At 50.2% G+C, this 21,742-nt stretch overlaps 1 long non-coding RNA gene across 1 annotated transcript in view; it reads left to right on the plus strand.

Moving 5' to 3' along the window:
- LOC310698914 overlaps positions 1-21,347 on the plus strand; it is a 42,888-nt gene extending 21,541 nt beyond the window's left edge. Inside the window, exon 3 of the long non-coding RNA XR_014521815.1 lies at positions 20,830-21,347. This is a non-coding gene — a long non-coding RNA (uncharacterized lncRNA). The remainder of the gene's footprint in view (positions 1-20,829) is intronic.
- Positions 21,348-21,742: the final 395 nt, after the last annotated feature.

Consider the following 21,742-nt stretch of genomic DNA (forward strand, 5'->3'; position numbering starts at 1 on the left):
AGCCAGAGGGTTGGTGCTGGCTGGGTGGAGCCAGTGCCTGCTTTACATATAAGCTCAACAAGCTCTAGTTTAGGGGGCCCCCTCTCTTGCCCCCCCCCAAAAATTAATATGAAAAAACCTGGATGTACATTTCCAAAAGAGAAGATAAAAAACAAATAAAACCAACATACAGCAACCGTGTTTTTGTGTTGTGTAGGCTCCTATGATGTAAGTCATAGGCCCCGCCTGCTCCCCTGCTCCTCAAACTATCACTGCTTTGCTCATTTATATATATAGGGTGCCAACATTCTGTATGGCAGTGTTTCCCAACCGGTGTTCCGCGGCACACTACTGTGCCGTGAGACATTGGCTGGTGTGCCGTGGGAGGGAGGCGGGCGAGTCGGGCGGTGAGAGGCGGCGGCGGCGAGGATCCACGTCGAGCCGGGGGCGGCTCCGCGGTGGTGGTGCCGAGCGGCGGGGCAGCGCGTGCAAAAGGGAGGAGCGCGAGACAGCGGAGGAGGAGGAGGCCGGCATGTCCGGGCAGCAGCAGCAACAACAGCAGCAGCAACTCCCGGCGACGGCTCCTCAAGCCCCGCCGCCGCCCCCTCCTCCGCCCGCTATCGCCGCCACCACAACAGCCGCCGCCGCCTCAGTTGCCGCCGTCCCTCAGTCCCTCGCTCTGCTGCCTCCTCCCACCCCCAAAGCTTGGAGGTTCCCCGGCAAGGGGGAGGGGAAAAAACTTTCACTTTCGTGCGTCCCTCCCGGCGTGACGCTGCGCGCTGACGTCACGGGGCGGGGCTTTAATGGTGGTGTGCCGCGAGATTTTTTTCAGTAAACAGGTGTGCCGTTGCCCAAAAAAGTTTGGGAAACACTGCTGTATGGACTGGTTGTCTGGCAACATGTGCAAATGGCTTGAGATACCTATGAGTTCCATCAATTACCTTACAGCATTTATTCCAGTGTTTCCCAACCACTGTTGCCTGGTGTGCCGCGGGAAAAAGTAAAAAATTCGAAAGATTTTTTTTTTTAAAGTCAAATTTTCGATTGGGGCGCCGTCACTAGATGACCCCTGGGGTTCCCTCCCTCCCTCCCGCTCTGCGCCTCCCTCCTCCTCCTCCTCCTCCAGGGAGGCCCTTCCTGGCTCTCGGCCAAGGCTTGGCGGCTGCCACTCACTCACTCGCTTGCCCACCCGTCCCTCCATCCCTGCACCCGGCCTCTCCCCCTCCGTCCCCGGCGCGGGGGCTGCCGGGATCCATAGTCCCCTCGCCCTTGGGCTCCGCGCCCGCGCGGGGTGCGCAAACTACATTTCCCAGCGTGGCCTGGCGGGCCGGGCGTTTTGTTTGAAGCGCTCTTCTCCCGGCCATGGAATGAGCGCAGCGGCAGGGGCCGGGCAGGCAGGGGCTCTTCCACGCAGACCCCACGCAGCCTGCCTGCGCCCCTGCGGAGATCGGGCAGCAGGATGGAGCCCGGGGATCCCCGTGGAGGCGGAGCAGCGGAAGCGGAGGCTGCCCCCCAGGTAGGGCTGCGTCGGGGGTTTTTTATTTTTGCAATGCTGCATCCGCGCCGGAGGGGACGCATCGGACCACGGGGAGACCCCTTGGCGGGCGTGCAAGGCAGTGCATGCGTGCAGGCGTTGCATGGAGTGCAGTGCAATGCAATGGCAACGCGGCGCCCTGCATGCATGCATGCAACTTCCACCGGCGCTCCGGACTTGGCAGGTGAGGGGGGTCCCCAGTGGGCGGCAGAGAGAGCCGGGAGGGCGAAGGGGAGCCGGGGGGGAGCAGCGCTGCTCCCCGAGCCGAGCCCGGGGGGAAACTTCGGCATCGTTGCGCCGGGTGTTGGAAGCAGAGGCTGGCGGGGGCCCCTCACCTGCAAAACCTGGTCGCCTCTCATATATTTCGTGCATTGCATTCATCGCCCGCTTTCTCCTCCAAGGAGCTCCCGGGGGCGCGCGTGGTTCTCCCCGTGTTATCCTCGCAACAACAGCCCTGCGAGGTGGGTCAGGCGAGTGGCCCAAGGGAGCACCCAGGGATTGTCCTGGCCAGGTGGGGTGATTTGAACCCTGCTCTCTGCCCGGTCTTCGTCCTCATTTAGCCCCCACATGTGCATGACTGTGCATGACTGAGGTTTTCCCCCCTCGTCTTGGCTATGGTGTGAGTCTGTGCTGTTAATTAATGGGGTTCTGCCTTCGGAGAAGATGAGCCAGCCCTCAAGGAGGTGATTATGTAATTTGCTAGCAATTCATGTCCCTCCCGGCGTGACGCTGCGCGCTGACGTCACGGGGCTGTAATGGTGGTGTGCCTCGAGATTTTTTTCATGAAACAAGTGTGCCTTTGCCCAAAAAAGGTTGGGAAACACTGATTTATTCAACACAAAAAAGGTGGCAATTTGTTGTGGACAAAGGACAGCTGGACATATAAAGGGCCCAATTACCTTCAGGTAGCTTAGGACCTCACCAAACCTAAATCCAGCCATCAATCAATCAATCAATCATCTGTCTATCTATCTGTCTATCTATCTATCTATCTATCTATCTATCTATCTATCTATCTATCTATCATCTATCTATCTATCTATGCCAGTGCCAGATTTATGTATAAGCTCAACAAGCTACATCTTAGGACCCCACTCTCTTGGGGGCCCAAAAAAAATTTAAAGCAGGAAAAAACCTGAATGTACATTTCCAAAGGAGAAGATAAAAAAACAAATAAAATAAAGCTGACATACAGCAACATTGTTTTGTGTTGTGTAGGCTCCTATGATGTAAGTCATGGATTGGTGTATGGCATCATGTGCAAATGGCTTGAGATACGTATTAATTGTTGTGGACAAAGGACAGCTGGACATATAAAGGGCCCCATTAACTTCAGTAACTTAGGGCCTCATCAACCCTAAATCCAGCCCTCTATCTATCACCTATCTATTAATAATCTATCTCTCTATCTCTCTCTCCCTCTCTCTCTCCCTCTCTCTCTCTCTCTCTCTCTATCCATCTATCTATGCCAGTGCTGGATTTATGTATAAGCTGAACAAGCTGTAGCTTAGGGCCACACTAACTCTCAGAGTAACGCCCAGAATAACTAAGGAGATAGTACAAGAATACTTGGCTAGTTTAGATGTATTCAAGTCTCCAGGGCCAGATGAACTGCATCCAAGAGTATTAAAAGAACTGGCAGATGTGATCTCAGAACCACTGGCAGTCATCTTTGAGAATTCCTGGAGAACAGGCGAAGTCCCGGCAGAATGGAGGAGGGCAAATGTTGTCCCTATTTTCAAAAAGGGGAAAAGAGAGGACCCAAATAATTATCGCCCAGTCAGTCTGACATCAATACCAGGGAAGATTCTGGAGCAGATCATTAAGCAAACAGTCTGTGAGCACCTAGAAAGGAATGCTGTGATCACCAATAGTCAGCATGGATTTCTGAAAAATAAGTCATGTCAGACGAACCTGATCTCGTTTTTTGACAGAATTACAAGCCTGGTAGATGAAGGGAACGCAGTGGATGTAGCCTACCTTGATTTCAGCAAGGCATTTGACAAGGTGCCCCATGATATTCTTGTAAAGAAGCTGGTAAAATGCGGTCTTGACTATGCTACCACTCGGTGGATTTGTAACTGGCTGACTGACTGAACCCAAAGGGTGCTCATCAATTGTTCCCCTTCATCCTGGAGAAGAGTGACTAGTGGGGTGCCACAGGGTTCTGTCTTGGGCCCGGTCTTATTCAACATCTTTATCAACGACTTGGATGATGGACTCAAGGGCATCCTGATCAAATTTGCAGATGACACCAAACTGGGAGGGGTGGCTAACACCCCAGAGGACAGGATCACACTTCAAAACGACCTTGACAGATTAGAGAACTGGGCCAAAACAAACAAGATGAACTTTAACAGGGAGAAATGTAAAGTATTGCACTTGGGCAAAAAAAATGAGAGGCACAAATACAAGATGGGGGACACCTGGCTTGAGAGCAGTACATGTGAAAAGGATCTAGGAGTCTTGGTTGACCACAAACTTGACATGAGCCAACAGTGTGACGCGGCAGCTAAAAAAGCCAATGCAATTCTGGGCTGCATCAATAGGAGTATAGCATCTAGATCAAGGGAAGTAATTGTGCCACTGTATTCTGCTCTGGTCAGACCTCACCTGGAGTACTGTGTCCAGTTCTGGGCACCACAGTTCAAGAAGGACACTGACAAACTGGAATGTGTCCAGAGGAGGGCAACCAAAATGGTCAAAGGCCTGGAAACGCTGCCTTATGAGGAACGGCTAAGGGAGCTGGGCATGTTTAGCCTGGAGAAGAGGAGGTTAAGGGGTGATATGAGAGTCATGTTCAAATATATAAAAGGATGTCACATAGAGGAGGCAGAAAGGTTGTTTTCTGCTGTGCCAGAGAAGCGGACACAGAGCAATGGATCCAAACTACAAGAAAGAAGATTCCACCTAAACATTAGGAAGAACTTCCTGACAGTAAGAGCTGTTCGACGGTGGAATTTGCTGCCAAGGAGTGTGGTGGAGTCTCCTACTTTGGAGGTCTTTAAGCAGAGGCTTGACAACCATATGTCAGGAGTGCTCTGATGGTGTTTCCTGCTTGGCAGGGGGTTGGACTCGATGGCCCTTGTGGTCTCTTCCAACTCTATGATTCTATGATTCTTGTGGGCCCCCAAAAAACCTAAAGGGGGCGGGAACTGGATGTACATTTCCAAAATAGAAGATAAAAAACAGCTGAGCTAGGTGGAGCACAGGCACAGGGGGTGGGAGGGCAAGGAGGGGGGGTGCACACTTAATAATATTACAGTATTACATTCCAAAAAAAGAGAACATCTTCTAACATTTCTTCCTTGACATTCTGTAAATATATCTCCATATATCATTGTACATTCCCCACCCCGTAACTTCCCTCCCCCTAAATAGTGCTCGGCATAATTTAGTTAATTTAATATTCTTTTAATATTGTGTTAAAGCAAAATACCGTATTTTTCTGTCTATAAGATGCCCCATGTATAAGACACCCCCTATTCGGGGGGACTTGGGTTTAATAAAATGGGGGGGGGGAGAGATGTATCCATGTATAAGACACTTCCAAATTTCGGAAATTGTTTTTTAGGGGAAAAAACCTAGTGTTTTAAATGGAAAAATATGGTACTTTACATTGTTGTTTAGTCGCCTTAGTGACCCTATGAACCAGAGCATGGCTTGGAAACTCTCACTTTCTTCTCAAAGCTTCTCCTTTTTTATGTCCATTGAGTTTTCTTGGCAAAATACTGGAGTGGTTTGCCAATTCCTTCTCCAGGTGGATCACATTTAGTCTAAACTCTTGGCTATGACCTGTCCATCTTGGGTGGCCCTGACGGCATGGCTCACAGCTTCTTGGGGTTATTCAAGCCCCTTCGCCACAAGGCAGTGATCCATGAAGGGGCTACTTTACTTTTTGTTGTTGCTGTTTAGTCGTTTAGTCGTGTCCGCCTCTTTGTGACCCCCTGGACCAGAGCACGCCAGGCCGCCTCCACTGCCTCCCGCAGTTTGGTTAGACTCATGTTCGTAGCTTCGAGAACACTGTCCCACCATCTCGTCCTCCGTTGTCCCCTTCTCCTTGTGCCCTCCATCTTTCCCAACATCAGGGTCTTTTCCAGGAAATCTTCTCTTCTCATGAGGTGGCCAAAGTCTTGGAGCCTCAGCTTCAGGATCTCGCCTTCCAGTGAGCACTCAGGGCTAATTTCCTTCAGAATGGATAGGTTTGATCTTCTTGCAGTCCACGGGACTCTCCAGAGTCTCCTCCAGCACCCTAATTCAAAAGCATCAATTCTTCAGCGATCAGCCTTCTTTATGGTCCAGCTCTCACTTCCATACATCACTACTGGGAAAACCATAGCTTGAACTATATGGACCTTTGTCAGCAAGGTGACGTCTCTGCTTTTTGAGATGCTGCCTAGTTTTATCATCACTTTTTTCCTGATAGAAGCAGGCATATTTTGATTTTGTGACTGCTGTCACCATCTGCAGTGATCATGGAGCCCAAGAAAGTAAAATCTCTCACTGCCTCCATTTCTTCCCCTTCTATTTGATGGGGGGTGATGGAACCAATGGCCATGATTTTAGTTTTTTTGATGTTGCGCTTCAGACCATATTTTGCGCTCTCTTTCACCCTCATTAAGAGGTTCTTTTATTCCTTCTCACTTTCTGCCATCAAAGTTGTGTCATCTGCATATCGGAGGTTGTTGATATTTCTTCCAACAATCTTAATTCTGGTTTGGGATTCATCCAGTTCAGCCTTTCGCAGGATCTATCAGGCATATAAGAAGGCCTTGTCGTACTCCTTTCCCAATTTTGAACCAATCAGTTGTTCCATATCCAGTTCTAACTGTAGTTTATTGTCCAACATAGAAACCCATAAAATCTCCTCCAACTTTTATCCTGACTTTGCGAAAATCAGCCTATCAGTCAGTTTCTTTGGGAACAATGTTTTGCCATAGACTCCTCTACACATTCCCATTATTTCCTGAGTTTTTGATTCAGTTGTCATCCGATTGCTGCTGTCTTTTGGGCCAATTCAATCAATTCACAAAATTTTACTTGCCAGTCTGCTACTGATGGGACTATATCTCCCTTCCAGTTTTTGGCCACTAAAATCATAGTGGCAGAATATTTCTTTTCTTATCGTTGGGGATTTCTTTTTTCACTATACCCAAAAGGAACGCTTCTGGACTTTTCTCAAATGTTATTTTGAACCTCTTTTTTAGTTCTTCATAGATATTACTCTAGAACTTTTGGATTTTATCACATCCCCCCATACACAATACCTTGTTCCTTCCATTGTCTTACATCTCCAACATGTGTTTGATTTTAATTTACAGTGGTACCTCGGGTTACAGACGCTTCAGGTTACAGACTCCGCTAACCCAGAAATAGTTAAGAACTTAACTCGGTTAAGAAATTTGCTTCAGGATAAGAACAGAAATCGCACAGTGGCGGCAGCGGGAGGCCCCATTAGCTAAAGTAGTGCTTCAGGTTAAGAACAGTTTCAGGTTAAGAGTGGACCTCCAGAACTAATTACATGAAAAAAAATTTACATGAAAAAATGGCCCTGCTTACAATACTATACTTCAGTACTATATTCTTAAATGAAATGTTGTTTTATCCTGACAATAATAATAATAATAATAATAATAATAATAAATTTTATTTATATCCCGCCCTCCCCAGCCGAAGCCGGGCTCAGGGCGGCTAACAACACTAAAATAGTGCACCATTATAAAACATCATAAGAATTAATTAAAATCAAAATTGATGGCAACCATAGACTAAAGTATTGTAAAGATTGCCAAAGGAGGGAGTCAGGCTGTGCCCCAACCAAAGGCCTGGTGGAACAGCTCTGTCTTGCAGGCCCTGCGGAAAGATGTCAAGTCCTGCAGGGCCCTTGTCTCTTGTGACAGAGCGTTCCACCAGGTTGGAGCCGCAGCCGAAAAAGCCCTGGCTCTAGTTGAGGCCAGCCTAACCTCTCTGTGGCCTGGGACCTTCAAGATGTTTTTATTTGAGGACCGTAAGTTCCTCTGTGGGGCATACCAGGAGAGGCGGTCCCGTAGATACGAGGGTCCTAGGCCGTGTAGGGCTTTGAAGGTTAAAACCAGCACCTTAAACCTGATCCTGTACTCCACCGGGAGCCAGTGCAGCTGGTATAGCACCGGATGAATGTGATCCCGCAGCGAAGACCCCGTAAGGAGTCTCGCTGCGGCATTCTGCACCCGCTGGAGTTTCTGGGTCAGTCTCAAGGGCAGCCCCACGTAGAGCGAGTTACAATAATCCAGTCTGGAGGTGACCGTCGCGTGGATCACAGTGGCTAGGTCAGGGCGAGAGAGGTAAGGAGCCAACTGCTTAGCTTGGCGGAGATGAAAAAATGCCGCCTTTGTTATAGCTGCAATCTGCGCCTCCATGGAGAGGGAGGTATCGAAGATTACACCCAAACTCTTAACGGACGGTGCTGGCACTAATTGCACCCCCGCAAGAGATGGGAGTTGCCCCCTCAATCCCATATCATCCCGTCCCAGCCAGAGGACCTCTGTCTTCGAAGGATTTAACTTCAACCGGCTCCCACGTAACCATCCAGCCACAGCTTCCAAGCATCTGATCAGTGTGTCTGGGGCCGAGTCAGGATGGCCATCCATCAACAGATAGAGTTGGGTGTCATCAGCATACTGATGGCAGCCCAGCCCAAAACTCCGGACAAGCTGGGCGAGGGGGCGCATAAAGATGTTAAAAAGCATCGGGGAGAGAATCGCACCCTGAGGCACTCCACACACCAAGGAGTGGCGGGATGACAGTTCCCCCCCAAGCGCCACCCTCTGTCCCCGACCAGAGAGAAACGAGCGCAGCCATTGAAGGACTGTGCCCTGGATCCCCACGTCGGCGAGGCGACATTCTATCATTTCAATGTTTCTGTTGTTAATTGTCAGTGTCTACTCAAACCCTGTGAGCGAGTCCATTTCTTTACATTGATTCTGTATATACAACATAAATGGTTTCCAATCTTGTCTCAAAGTCTTTCAGTTCATTTCGCCATTTCAGCAAATTCCACCAGTTTTTTATCACTTTTCAATCTTTGGGTGAATAAAACCCTCACCGCAGTTGTAGCTGACGTGTCCTCTGATTATGTGCAGAGTGCAACCTTCTGCCACCCCACCCCCCGCAATATCTTGTTCCGTTCATTGAAATGCCTTTGCTGCCTTTGGGCTAGTTGCAATATCCAGTTCAAAATGCTGGCAATTCTTTTCGATGGCTAGTTTGTTTTTTTAAAAAACCTTTCTAAACCACCCTTCCTAACATAAAAAGATATACAGCTGGCTGTGACACAAGGGGGGATCTTCTCTGTGAGATTGCCAATGGGCACAGAAAGAACGACGCTATTCTGAGGATCCAAGAGAGGTGGCCAATTCCATCACAGAGCCAAGGAACACATCGCACACTGAGAGCCAGTGTGGTGTAGTGGTTAAGAGCAGTGGACTCGTAATGTGGTGAACCAGGTTTGCGTCTCCGCTCCTCCACATGCAGCTGCTGGGTGACCTTGGGCCAGTCACACTTCTCTGAAGTCTCTTAGCCTCACTCACCTCAAAGGGAAAGGAGATTGTTAGCCGCTTGGAGACTCCTTCGGGTAGTGATCAAGTAGGATATCAAATCCAAACTCTTAGAGTCAAAGAATCATAGAGTTGGAATAGACCACAAGGGCCATCGAGTCCAACCCCCTGCCAAGCAGGAAACACCATCAGAGCACTCCTGACATATGGTTGTCAAGCCTCTGTTTAAAGACCTCCAAAGAAGGAGACTCCACCACACTCCTTGGCAGCAAATTCCACTGTCGAACAGCTCTTACTGTCAGGAAGTTCTTCCTAATGTTTAGGTGGAATCTTCTTTCTTGTAGTTTGGATCCATTGCTCCGTGTACGCTTGTCTGGAGCAGCAGAAAACAACCTTTCTCCCTCCTCTATGTGACATCCTTTTATATATTTGAACATGGCTATCATATCACCCCTTAACCTCCTCTTCTCCAGGCTAAACATGCCCAGCTCCCTTAGCCGTTCCTCATAAGGCATCGTTTCCAGGCCTTTGACCATTTTGGTTGCCCTCCTCTGGACACGTTCCAGTTTGTCAGTGTCCTTCTTGAACTGTGGTGCCCAGAACTGGACACAGTACTCCAGGTGAGGTCTGACCAGAGCAGAATACAGTGGCACGATTACTTCCCTTGATCTAGATGCTATACTCCTATTGATGCAGCCCAGAATTGCATTGGCTTTTTTAGCTGCCGCGTCACACTGTTGGCTCATGTCAAGTTTGTGGTCAACCAAGACTCCTAGATCCTTTTCACATGTACTGCTCTCAAGCCAGGTGTCCCCCATCTTGTATTTGTGCCTCTCATTTTTTTTGCCCAAGTGCAATACTTTACATTTCTCCCTGTTAAAATTCATCTTCTTTGTTTTGGCCCAGTTCTCTAATCTGTCAAGGTCGTTTTGAAGTGTGATCCTGTCCTCTTCTTCTTCTTCTTCTTCAAGGGCAAGAGCCAAGCATTTAAGATCATAGAAGGTAAAAGAAAAGTGGCACATTAATTCGCAACGCACAGGAACCCTGCTGGCAACAACATTGCCTCTCTTTGCCACCTTCTGTTAGGAATTTGTTTTTGATAAAAAGAAGCATAAACCAACTTTCCCACAGGAACATGGGGTGGGAAGGCGAGGAGGAGGGGAGGGACGCATACTTTTTATTTATTTATTTTTATTTCTTCTTACAGTATTACATTTTTTAAAAAGAGAACATCTTCTAACATTTCTTCCTTTACATTCTGTAAATACGGTATAATTCCAATTCCCAATAGACTGCGATCTACTCACAGTGTGGGGAAAAAACTAGCAGTGATCTACCCATTGTCGTTGGACGGACCAAAGTTGTTGAGTTGAGCTGGGGGGGGGGGGAGACGGACACAGAATTGTTGAGCTGTTTTTGGGAAGCCCGAGTTGTTTGATCTTTTCTTGGGAAGCCAGAGTTGTTTGATCTTTTTTCGGAAAAGCAAAGTTGTGAGGCTTTTTTAAAGGAATCTAGAGTTGTTCAGCTGTTTGGGGGAAGCCAGTGTTGTTGATCTTTTCTTGGGAAGGCAAAGTTGTTGAGCTTTTTTGGGGGTGGGAGGGGATCACTGAGGGGCCGGAAATCTATCAGGATCTACCAGGAACACACCATGAACATCTGCCAGTAGGTCGCAATCTACTTGTTGGACATGCCTGGTATATTTGGTGTGTGGGTGTGTGGGTGGGTGTGTGTGCAATATTAAAATAACAACAACAACAGTAATAAAAACAACTTTCTTGGGCTCCATGATCACTGCAGATGGTGACAGCAGACATGAAATTAAAAGACGCCTGCTTCTTGGGAGAAAAGCGACGGCAAAGCTAGACAGCATCTTAAAAAGCAGAGAGTTCCTCCTCAGGAACTGTCCTAGAAACAATACTCTTCACCCTAAAGCTGTCCTGTTAATGCACGGTCTGCTCCAGGTGCCTAGCAACGCAAGCAAAAACAAGGAAAGGTCACGATTCTGGAATTAAGTTTGGTGAAATCCAGCAGAAGAAGGTGTGGTGGCCCTTCATATAAAGTCAGCCAACACCCCGTGAAAACTAATCTGGATCCCATATACGGCTCACAATTCCAGCCCTGGGTGGCTTTCTAGTTTTTTTCCATTGCTGTAATTCTAAATTATCTCCCCGCCATGTATGTACACAGTTTAGATAGCTGCACAAAGGAGAAATGACTGAAGCGTTGAGGAATTTTTAGTGTCGAGAGGGAGACTGAGTGTGGGGTGGGGGAAGGGCAGAGAGACAAAAGCTCCTTCAGAAGGCAAGGAGCAAGGAAAGCAATGCTACTATACGGTGCAATGTTGGTTTTCAAACGCTGCAAACCCGGAAGGAAGTGTTCCGGTTGGTAACTTTTCCCAAAATCCGAACGTTCTCCGTTTTGAGCACGCTCAGGCCTGTCTCGACCTGGGGGTGCAAGGGGGTGTAGGGAACCAAGGCACCAGATTCTGGGTGGTGCCCAGTGTATACCTATTGTATATAGTGGTACCTCTACTTACGTGCCCCTCTTGTCACATATCCTTTGGGATACGCGCGCGGCAAGCCTGGAAGAATTGCGGAAACCTTGGGATCCAGCCAGATCTCCGGAACGGATCCCGGCTGCAACTGTACCAGTCCCTCTCTATTGGCAGCAGTGAAAAGCACGGGAGTGAAAGTCCCTGCCCCCACCCTCTGCCACTCTGTTACTCCATGGCGGCAAATATTCCTGATGAGTAAGGAAACTAAAAGCTTTGAGTTTGCCCCCCCCCAAAAAAATGGGGGTGGCTAAACTAAATGACAAAACTAGGCAGCATTTTGGGGGGACGCGGGTGGCGCTGTGGGTAAAACCTCAGTGCCTAGGGCTTGCCGATCGCATGGTCGGCGGTTCAAATACCCGCGGCGGGTTGAGCTCCCATCTTTCGGTCCCAGCTCCTGCCCACCTAGCAGTTCGAAAGCACCCTTAAGTGCAAGTAGATAAATAGGTACCGCTTTCTAGCAGGAAGGTAAACCGCGTTTCCGTGTGCTGCGCTGGTGCTGGCTCGCCAGAGCAGCTTCGTCACGCTGGCCACGTGACCCGGAAGTGTCTCCGGACAGCGCTGGCCCCCAGCCTCTTAAGTGAGATGGGCGCACAACCCTAGAGTCGGACACGACTGGCCTGTACGGGCAGGGGTACCTTTATCTTTACCTTTTAGGCAGCATTTTAAAAATCCGAGACATCACCTTGCTGACAAAGGTCCTTATAGTTCAAGCTATGGTTTTCCCATTAGTGATGTATGGAACTGAGAGCTGGACCATAAAGAAGACTGATCGCCAAAGAATGGATGCTTTTGAATTCTGGTGCTGGAGGAGACTCTTGAGAGTCCCATGGACTGCAAGAAGATCAAACCTCTCCGTTCTGAAGGAAATCAGCCCTGAGTGCTCACTGGAAGGACAGATCCTGAAGCTGAGGCTCCAATACTTTGGTCACCTCATGAGAAGAGAAGGGTCCCTGGAAAAGACCCTGATGTTGGGAAAAATGGAGGGTGCAAGGAGAAGGGGATGACAGTGTTCTCGAAGCTACAAACGTGAGTTTGACCAAACTGCGGGAGGCAGTGGAAGACAGGAGAGCCTGGCGTGCTCAAGACGGCCCTGGTTCTGCTTCTGATTTGAGTGCCACACTTCCGCTTTGAGTGTTACGCTGAGGTCTGTTTTGTGGTCTCCAAAAGAGGTTGAAAGATCTCAAAGCAAATCTTTAAAAAATGTAGTACGAACATCGGCAACTGGGAAGCACTGGCCTGCGAGCGATCCAATGGGAGAACAGCCTTGACCAAAGGTGTCGTGGGCTTTGAAGACACTCAAACTGGGGATGCAAGGGAGAAACGGGCGAAGAGGAAGGAAGCCTCACTGGGATCAACTCCCGCCCAGAAACCAATGTCCCCACTGTGGAAGGATGTGTGAATCCAGAATTGGCCTCCACAGTCACTTACAGACTCACTGTTAAAATCCATATTTATGGAAGAAAATCTTACTCGGCTACGAGGGATCGCCGGAGAAGGAGGAGGAGGAGAAGGAGGAGGAGGAGGAGGACGACGACAACAACAACAACAACAATTTGTCCTATTGCAGGCAGGAAAGCAAAGTGACTCTGATTTTTTATTCTGGAAAAGTACAGCTTTGCTACCAGAAAGAGAACTGGCTTTTTCATGTTTGCTGGAAGGGGAAAAAAGGCAATTTTCCTGCTTACAAATGTGCAAAGCAGGATTTAAAACAAAATGGTGAAGTAAATTCTAGACTGCAATATGCCCTTTTGTTATGTTGTAAGCCTAAAGTGGCTTATCTCCTGCCAATGAAAACCCAGGAGCTTGAGGAGTTAAAAGTCCAACGCTGATTGCAAAGCAATAGGTTACAGCCAGATTGTTCTGCAAAAGTGCAACCCTGCCCAGTGGTTCTGGTAGTGGTGTTGATAAAGTTTCAAACAAAGGATTCCAGTTTCCACTGGTTGTATGAAGCATATCCTACTGCATTGTGGGCAATGTGAGGAAGGGATCAAACCCTTCCTGGCAAATTTGCCGGGAAAATCCAAAGTCCCCCATATTAAATATCTTTCGGAAGACAGGTCAAATGATATTACACTGGTCATGGCAAAGTTTCTCTCGGAGGTTATAAGAAACAAATATCATTATGCCCTAGATCAGGCATGGCCAAACTTGGCCCCCTCCAGATGTTTTAAGACTGCAGTTCCCATCATCCCTGACCATTGGTCCTGTTAGCTAGGGATGATGGGAGTTGTAGTCCCAAAACAGCTGGAGGGCCAAGTTTGCCTATGCCTGGTGCACACCATCACCTCATTTTATGTTTAATACACATGTGTAATAAGGAGTGGCCACTTATGCCGATTCAGGTTTGATTCTCACCCATTTCTGTCAACTAAGCTTGGATTCCCATCGTGTGCTGTTACATCAGGCATCTTCAACTTGCAGCCGTCCAGATGTTTTGGCCTACAACTCCCATGATCCCTAACTCACAGGACCAGTGGTCAGGGATTATGGGAATTGGTCCAAAATATCTGGAGGGCCGAAGGTTGGGGATGCCTGTGTTACATTGTGTTAGTGTGCATGCCGTTTGCACCATGTAGCGGTTCTAGCTTTGAGCTGTATCTTAGCTGTACAGTGGTACCTCTGGTTGCAAACGGGATCTGTTCTGGAGGTCTGGCTGCATCCCGATGAATTTGCACCTGGAGGACAGCTTCTGCGCATGTGTGCACAGCAACAGCCAGAAAAATACTTCCAGGTTTGCTGCGTTTGCATCCCAAAAATTACGTATCCAGAGTAAGCAGAGGTACGACTGTATTCCTGTGGTGTTCCCTGGTCCGGGGTTCAGGTTCTGGCTCGTGTTCCAAGGATGCTGGCTGTGATGGGCCTGTTTGGTCTGGCGCAACCGGCTCGCTCAGTCGTGGTTCTGGTTCCGGTGTCCTTTCGGCCTCGCGGGTCCTCTCTGTATTTACTGATTCTGCCTCTCCTGCTGGCCCCTCCTGCTCTATGGGCCTCACTGCCCCTCTGTTCCCTTGGGACTCCTCTGACCTGTCCTCCTCCTGGTTTTCTCCCGGGAACTGTCGCCGTATCTGGTCGCAGTGGCGGCACCAGCATTGCCCCCCATCCATTAGCACCTTGTACGACACAGGGCCAGTGACCCTGGTGACTGTGGCAGGTACCCATGCTGGGCCTGCCCCAAAATTCTTTGCGTACACTGGGTCCTGGGCCTTGAAGGCCCGGTGGTTCCTGCCTTCCCCCACCACTACCTCATCCTGAGCTCTATCGGGGTGAAGACGGTCCAATCTGATTGCAAGGCGCCGACCCATTAGTAGTTCAGCGGGGCTCCGGCCAGTCGTTGAGCTGGGGGTGCTGTGCTGTGCTAGGAGGAATGTGGCAAGGCGGTACTCCCAATCCCCTTGCGTCATGCGGCGAAGGGCGTCCTTGGTGGTCCGCACCATGCGTTCTGCTTGGCCATTGGTGGCAGGGTGGAATGGCGCCGAACGGATGTGGCGGATGGCGTTCTGCACTGTGAAGGTTTGGAATTCTCCTGACGTAAATGCAGTCCCGTTGTCTGAGACGAGAGTGTCAGGGAGCCCGTGGGTTGCAAACAGCCTGCGTAGTACCCGGATGGCTGCGGATGTAGAAGTGGACGGTACCAGTGCGACTTCCAGCCATTTGGTGTAGGAGTCCACCACTATGAAGAATGTTTTCCCCTGAAAGGGGCCAGCGAAGTCCACATGCAAGCGTGACCATGGTGCTCGGGCGGACTCCCAGGACTGGACTGGGGCCCTTGGGGGATCTGGGCGGGATTCTTGGCAGGCCTGGCAGTGTTTGACCCAGGCCTCTATCTCTCCATCGATCCCCGGCCACCACACATAACTCCTGGCCAGGGCCTTCATTCTTACTACCCCTGGGTGTGTCTCGTGTAGGGCTGTGAGGACCCTTTTGCGGAGGGGCTGGGGAACAACGACTCTGCTTCCCCATAACAGGCACCCCTTGTGGGCCGACAGTTCATGTTTGCGGGTTGTGTAGCCAGCGAATTCTGGCCCGGGGCGGCTGCTGGGCCATCCCCTCCACACCCAGTCCAGGACCCGGGAGATGACCCTATCTTTCTTGGAATGGTGTGCAACTTCTTGTGCCTGAATGGGGCGGTCGGGAAGCAGCTCCAGGCTCATAACCTCTTGTGCAGGTGCTGGGTTGGGGCCTGTTTCCGGTAGTGGTAGCCTGCTGAGGGCGTCCGCATGGCCCATCGCCTTCCCTGGGCGGTGAATCAGTGCATACTGGTAGCTGGCAAGGAAAATTGACCACCTGAGGACGCGAGGAGACAGCACTTGGGGGGGGCTGCTTTTCGGGGGCAAACAAGCCAAGCAACAGCTTGTGGTCAGTCACCACGGTGAAGGGCCGCCTGTACAAGAAATCATGGGATTTTTTTACACACTTCACGATTGCCAGCCCCTCCTTGTCTATTTGTGAGTAGTTCCGCTCGGTTGCGTTGAGTGTCTGGGGAAAGTATGCTACCGGTACCTCTCTTCCATCTGGGAGTTGGTGTCCCAGGACAGCACTGATGCCATAGGGCGAGGCGCCGCATGCTAGCACCACCCGCAGCCTCTCGTCGAAGTGTGCCAAGACCGAGTTTGAGACGAGCAAGTCCTTGACTGCCTGGAATGCGGCCTCCTGGCGCTGGCCCCACACCCAAGGGGCCCGCTTGTCCAGGAGTCTGTGTAGGGGCTCCGCTACTGCCGCCTTGTGGGGAAGGAATGAATGGTAAAAGTTCAATAGTCCCAAGAAGGCCTGAAGTTCAGTCTTGCTCTTGGGCGCTGGGGCATCACAAATGGCCCGTACCTTGTCCCCAGTCGGGTGGACCCCTTCTGCGTTCACCATAAATCCCAGAAAGTCCACCTGAGGCACTCCTAGTAGACATTTTTCCCGCTTCACCTTGAGACCTGCCTTCTGGAAACGGTGCAGAACGGTGCAGAGGCGGTCCTCAAACTCCTCTGGTGTGGGCCCGGCAATCAACACATCATCGAAGAAGGGGGTGACGCCAGGAATCCCTTTAAGGAGCGAGTCCATTAGATTCTGGAATATGCCTGGTGCCACACTGACACCGAATTGCAGCCGCTTTACCCTGAACACTCCTCTGTGCGTCACAATCGTCTGTTCCTCTGCTGTGGCCTCATCTACTGGCAGCTGTTGATATGCTTGGGCCAAGTCCAGCTTGCCAAAAATTTTCGACCCAGCCAGGGTGGCAAGGACATAGCTGATCACTGGCACTGGGTATGCGTGGGCCGTGAGGGCCTTGTTTATGGTACATTTGTAGTCTGCGCAGATGCGGACCGAATCATTAGGCTTGACGGGTGTGACGATTGGGGTTTCCCAGGGGGCATTAGGCACCGGCTCCAGCACTCCTTGCTCCACAAGCCGGTCCAATTCCTCGTCTATACAGGGTTTCAGGGCGAACGGGACCCGGCGGGCCTTGAGCCTGACCGGTCATACTGCGGGGTCAAGCTGTAGAGCAATGGGGGGGCCCGTATACTGTCCCAATTTCCCATCGAAAACCCCTGAAAATTCCTTGCATATGGTGTCCACGTCCACTTGTAAGGTAGTGTGGTTCACCCCGGTGACAGCTAGCCCCAGTGGTCCAAACCATGCCAATCCCAGTAAGCTAATGTAGGGGCCCTTGACCACAAGCAAGTCCAGTTGCCGCGTCCGCCCTCGGTATTGCACCCTGAAGGTCCCCACCCCCTTTGTGGGGACCTTACGTTTCTGGAAGTCCCGTAGGGTGAATGGGGCTGGCCTGAGTTTGGGACCCCCAGTAGGACACAGTTTCCTTAAGGTCCTTGCCGAGATTATGGATAGAGTTGAACCCGTGTCCAGGTCCATGCAGCATGGGGCCCCCTCTATCTGTACCTCTACATAAATTTTCTCTACGTTGGGGTGAGGCAACTGGTATACCTGGAAGTCCGTGAGTTCTGTCGAGTTGCCTTGGTGCGTTGGGCCCCGGGACCTGGGGCTCTTGGATTGGTCATCTGATGCCTGGCGTCGGGTGGGCCGAGCTCGACACACCCGGGCGATGTGTCCCGATTTTCTGCACTGCCTGCACTCTGCATTGCGGAAACGGCAGGTCCTCCTCTCGTGACTTTCCCCGCAGCTTGCGCAGTTCCCTCCTTCTCATCGAGGCAGCTGTGGTATGTGGGCTGCTTGAGTGCGCTGCTGTACTCGGTGCACCTCCTCCCTGTCAGATCCTGAGTCATCGGTGGGGTCTTTGTGGTGCACCCTCGGTTGGGATGGCAGGCTCGGCCGTGTCTCTTGCGTCGACCTCTTGGCAGCTTCCGTGCCAGGGCCTCCTCCAGAGCGACCTGGAACGTTAGGTCCTTCTTAGCGTAGAGGCGTCGTTGCAGCTTTTCATTCTTCAGGCCACCGACGAGGCGGTCACGAAGCATGTTCTCCAGCTCTGAGAAGTTGCAGAACCGGGCGGCTTGGCGGAGAGAGGTCACAAACCCAGTTATGGTTTCCCCAGGGGCTTGCCGCTTTGCGTAGAAGGCATTTCGACGAGCCACCACCGAGGGCTGCGGCGAAAAGTGCCCCTTCAGCTGTTCCATTATTGTTTTGTATGGAACAGTAGTGACGTCTTCAGGTGCAAGGAGAGCCCGGGCGATTTCAAACGTCTCCTTTCCGCAGATGCTGAAGAATATCGCCCTCTTCTTGGCGTCTTCTTCATCGGTGACCCTTTGGCTTCTAGGAGGAAGGTGAAATGGGAGGTGTACGCTTCCCAGTCTCCAGATGCTGGGTTGAACGGCGAGAAGCTGCTGTTGGTTGCCATTCTGAGTTCCTTGTGTCCCGGAGCTGAAGCCTGGATACACGGTGCAAGGCAGCGGTGCGGCAGGTGGCGGTGCTGCAGTGTTGTGTGTGGCAGTCAGCTCAGCGGGATCCCACCTTCGTCGCCAGTGAAATATACTCAGAGTCGCAAAGTGATTTCATGCTCTTTATTCAGCTCATAGTGGTGAGGAGGAATGAATGAAAGTCCCCTCAAAGTATCTGCTTTATATACATTATTTACACAATGGGCTGCACATGATTGGCTAATTCTGGAATTCTACTGTAAGCCAATCAGGTTGTGGATTCACTTATATCTGGAGCATGATTGGGTGGTTCCTGCCAACCAATCATACTGCTGCATTGTTCTAGGACCAATCAGACTGCTGCATGCTGAATCCTATTGTTCTAGGACCAATCAGACTGCTGCAATTTGGATCCTATTGTTCTAGGACCAATCAGACTGCTTCAGTTTGGATCCTATTCAACTCAATACATAACAGGCCACCACCCCTTTCAAGCTTAAAGGTGTGAGATTAACTCATCACGACCATCTGTTTAGGGCAGTTGGTGGTATTGCAAAAGCAACTGCTTTGGGGCTATGTTGGAAAGTGTATCAGGAACCAGACGGGGGACTAAGGCAAGGAGACAAGGCACCAAGGAAAATTGAGGCAAGGAGCGCTAGTAAAACCATGGAGGCTCACTTTCAGAAAAGGCCACATTGCTTCACATCGCCTGGGAGAGAATCCTGAGCCTGCAATGTGTCTGCGGCCGCTGCCCAATGGGAAATAAAACTAATTTCATTTGGTATACAGTGGTACCTCTGGTTAAGTACTTAATTCGTTCTGGAGGTCCGTTCTTAACCTGAAACTGTTCTTAACCTGAAGCACCACTTTAATTAATGGGGTCTCCTGCTGCTGCCGCACCACCAGAGCACGATTTCTGTTCTTATCCTGAAGCAAAGTTCTTAACCCAAGGTACTATTTCTGGGTTAGCAGAGTCTGTAACCTGAAGCGTCTGTAACCTGAGGTACAACTGTATATCAATTCTTGGCAAACGTAATAAAACGGAGACAAATGGAGACTTGGCTTGCTTTTCCAAACAGGAACGAAGTATAAGCACGGTGCCTTGGAAGAGGTTTCCAGTGTATTAGTCACTGCAGAAGAAGCCGCGGGGAGAAAGAGCTTTATTTGGAAATGTTGGAAATGGAGGGACACAAAATGGGAGGGTTTTGGCCGCTTCGCTGCTAAGCATGTTTGGAAGAAGGCGACAACTTTCACCCTAAACGCTTGCTTAGGAGGCTCCTCCTCAACACCAGACATGGAATCGTCTACTTCCTTCAGAGTATTATAAGAACTGAAGGTCTCCAAGATATAAATTCAATGTTCAATAATGTACAAGGCAAACATGTACATAAAGATGTAAACCACGTGTCTGAAACAGCACAAGAAGACCATCCTGAAACCATTTGGACTCTACCCAATTGACCTCACATGTTCCTCTGCAGAGAGGGAAGCAATGGGGTCACTGGCAGGTCACTGGCTCCCCCCAAAGAATCTAAACACCTTTGACTCGCCTAAAAAAAGCTCAAAATTTTTGCCCTGCACTCCCCCAAAACGGGACTTTTCTCCTCCCTAAGAAAAGCTCAACAACTTTGACCTGAACCCCCCCCCCAAAGTGAGTAGAAGGTCCTGTGTCTAGAGGCAGTTGGAGGACTGCCAGTTTTTAACTCTGTAGGCAGATTGCAGTCTCTTGGGAGTTGGCCACCCCTGCGAATAATTAATCAAATATTAAAACCTTCCCAAAACAGGGCTGTCTTCAGATGTCTTCTAAAGGCCAGAGAGTTGCTTATTTCTTTGAGATCTGATGGGAGGGCGTTCCACAGGGTGGGCGCCACCACCGAGAAGGCCCTCTGCCTGCTTCCCTGTAACTTCGCTTCTTGCAGGGAGGGAACCAGAAGGCCCTGGGGAGAGGGACCCTGGCGTCCGGGGTAGAGGCACTCCTTCGGGTCTACTGGGCTGAGGCCATTGAGGGCTTTCAAGGTAAGCACTGACTCTTTGAATTGTGCCTGGAAACGTCCCGGGAGTCTATGCAGGTCTTTCAGGACCGGGGTTATGTAGTCTCTGCAGTCCCAGTCCCCAGTCTGGCTGCCGCATTCTGGATTAGTTGTTGTTTCCGAGTCACCTTCAAAGGCAGCCCCACATAGAGTGCATAGCAATAGTCCAAGCGAGAGGTAACCAGAGCATGTGCCACTCTGGGCAGGTAGGGTCTCATCCTGCGTCCCACAAGGAGCTGCCCTGGACACAGAATGGACCTGCACCTCCATGGGTCCAAAATGACCCCCAGGCTGCACAGCTGGTCCTTCAGGGACACAGTTGCCCCGTTCAGGACCAGGGAGTGCTCCCCACCTGCCCACCCACAACAGGACTTCTGTCTTGCAGGATTCAACCTCAACCCGTTAGCAGCCACCCGTCCTCCAACTGCCTCTAGACACAGGACCTTCACTGCCTTTACCGGTTCCGATCTGAAAAAAGAGGGTACCATCCGCATACTGATGAATGCCCACCCCAAACCCACTGGTGATCTCTCCCAGCGACTGCGAGAACAAGCCAAGACGGCGAGCAAAGCTGGAAGGTTTTGAACTTTTAGGTTTGCTATCTTTTGCTTTCTGCATTCGCAGGTCCAAAAACCTTCACACATCACCTTCAAAGTGAAGGAACTCACACACTCCAGACCAAGTTGGGAGACTGTAACCAAATATGGCAGCTTCTGACGGCGGCAGCTCCCTGTTTTGCAAAAGGGTTTGGCACCACCGAGGATGGGAAAGGAGAAACTGGGTTGGAATTTATGGGGGAAACCTCGGCAGAAATACCAAAATGGGGGGGGGGGGTAATTCTATTTACAAAGGCCTCTGTCTAAATATTTGACACAGAATTAAAAATTCTGCTTTTTATACTGCGTGACTCTTTGGCTTCTGTTAGTGTGAGCTGTGGGTTCTTTCTAAGCCATAGGATAAGAGCAGCACACACCCCACATTTCCTAAAACAGGCATGTCCAACAGGCAGATCATGATCTACTGGTAGATCTCTGACCCTTCAGTGATCTACTCCCCCCCCCTAAAAAAAACTCAATAACTTTGGCTTTCCAAAGAAAAGCTCAGCAACTTTGGCTTTCCTAAAAAAGCTCAGCAACTTTGGCTTCCTAGCAAAAAAGTGGGCCATCAGATTAAGTTCCACTATCGGACTGGGGATTCAAGACCCTCCACTGTGTTTTATATAATCAAATTTTGATTGTGTTTTGTGTATATCGCAATGCTCATTCAGTTTCATTCATTCATATATTCAGTTCCAATCA

The sequence above is a fragment of the Podarcis liolepis genome (genome assembly GCF_965112155.1).
Source record: "Podarcis liolepis genome assembly, chromosome: Z".
NCBI classification, from domain to species: domain Eukaryota; kingdom Metazoa; phylum Chordata; class Lepidosauria; order Squamata; family Lacertidae; genus Podarcis; species Podarcis liolepis.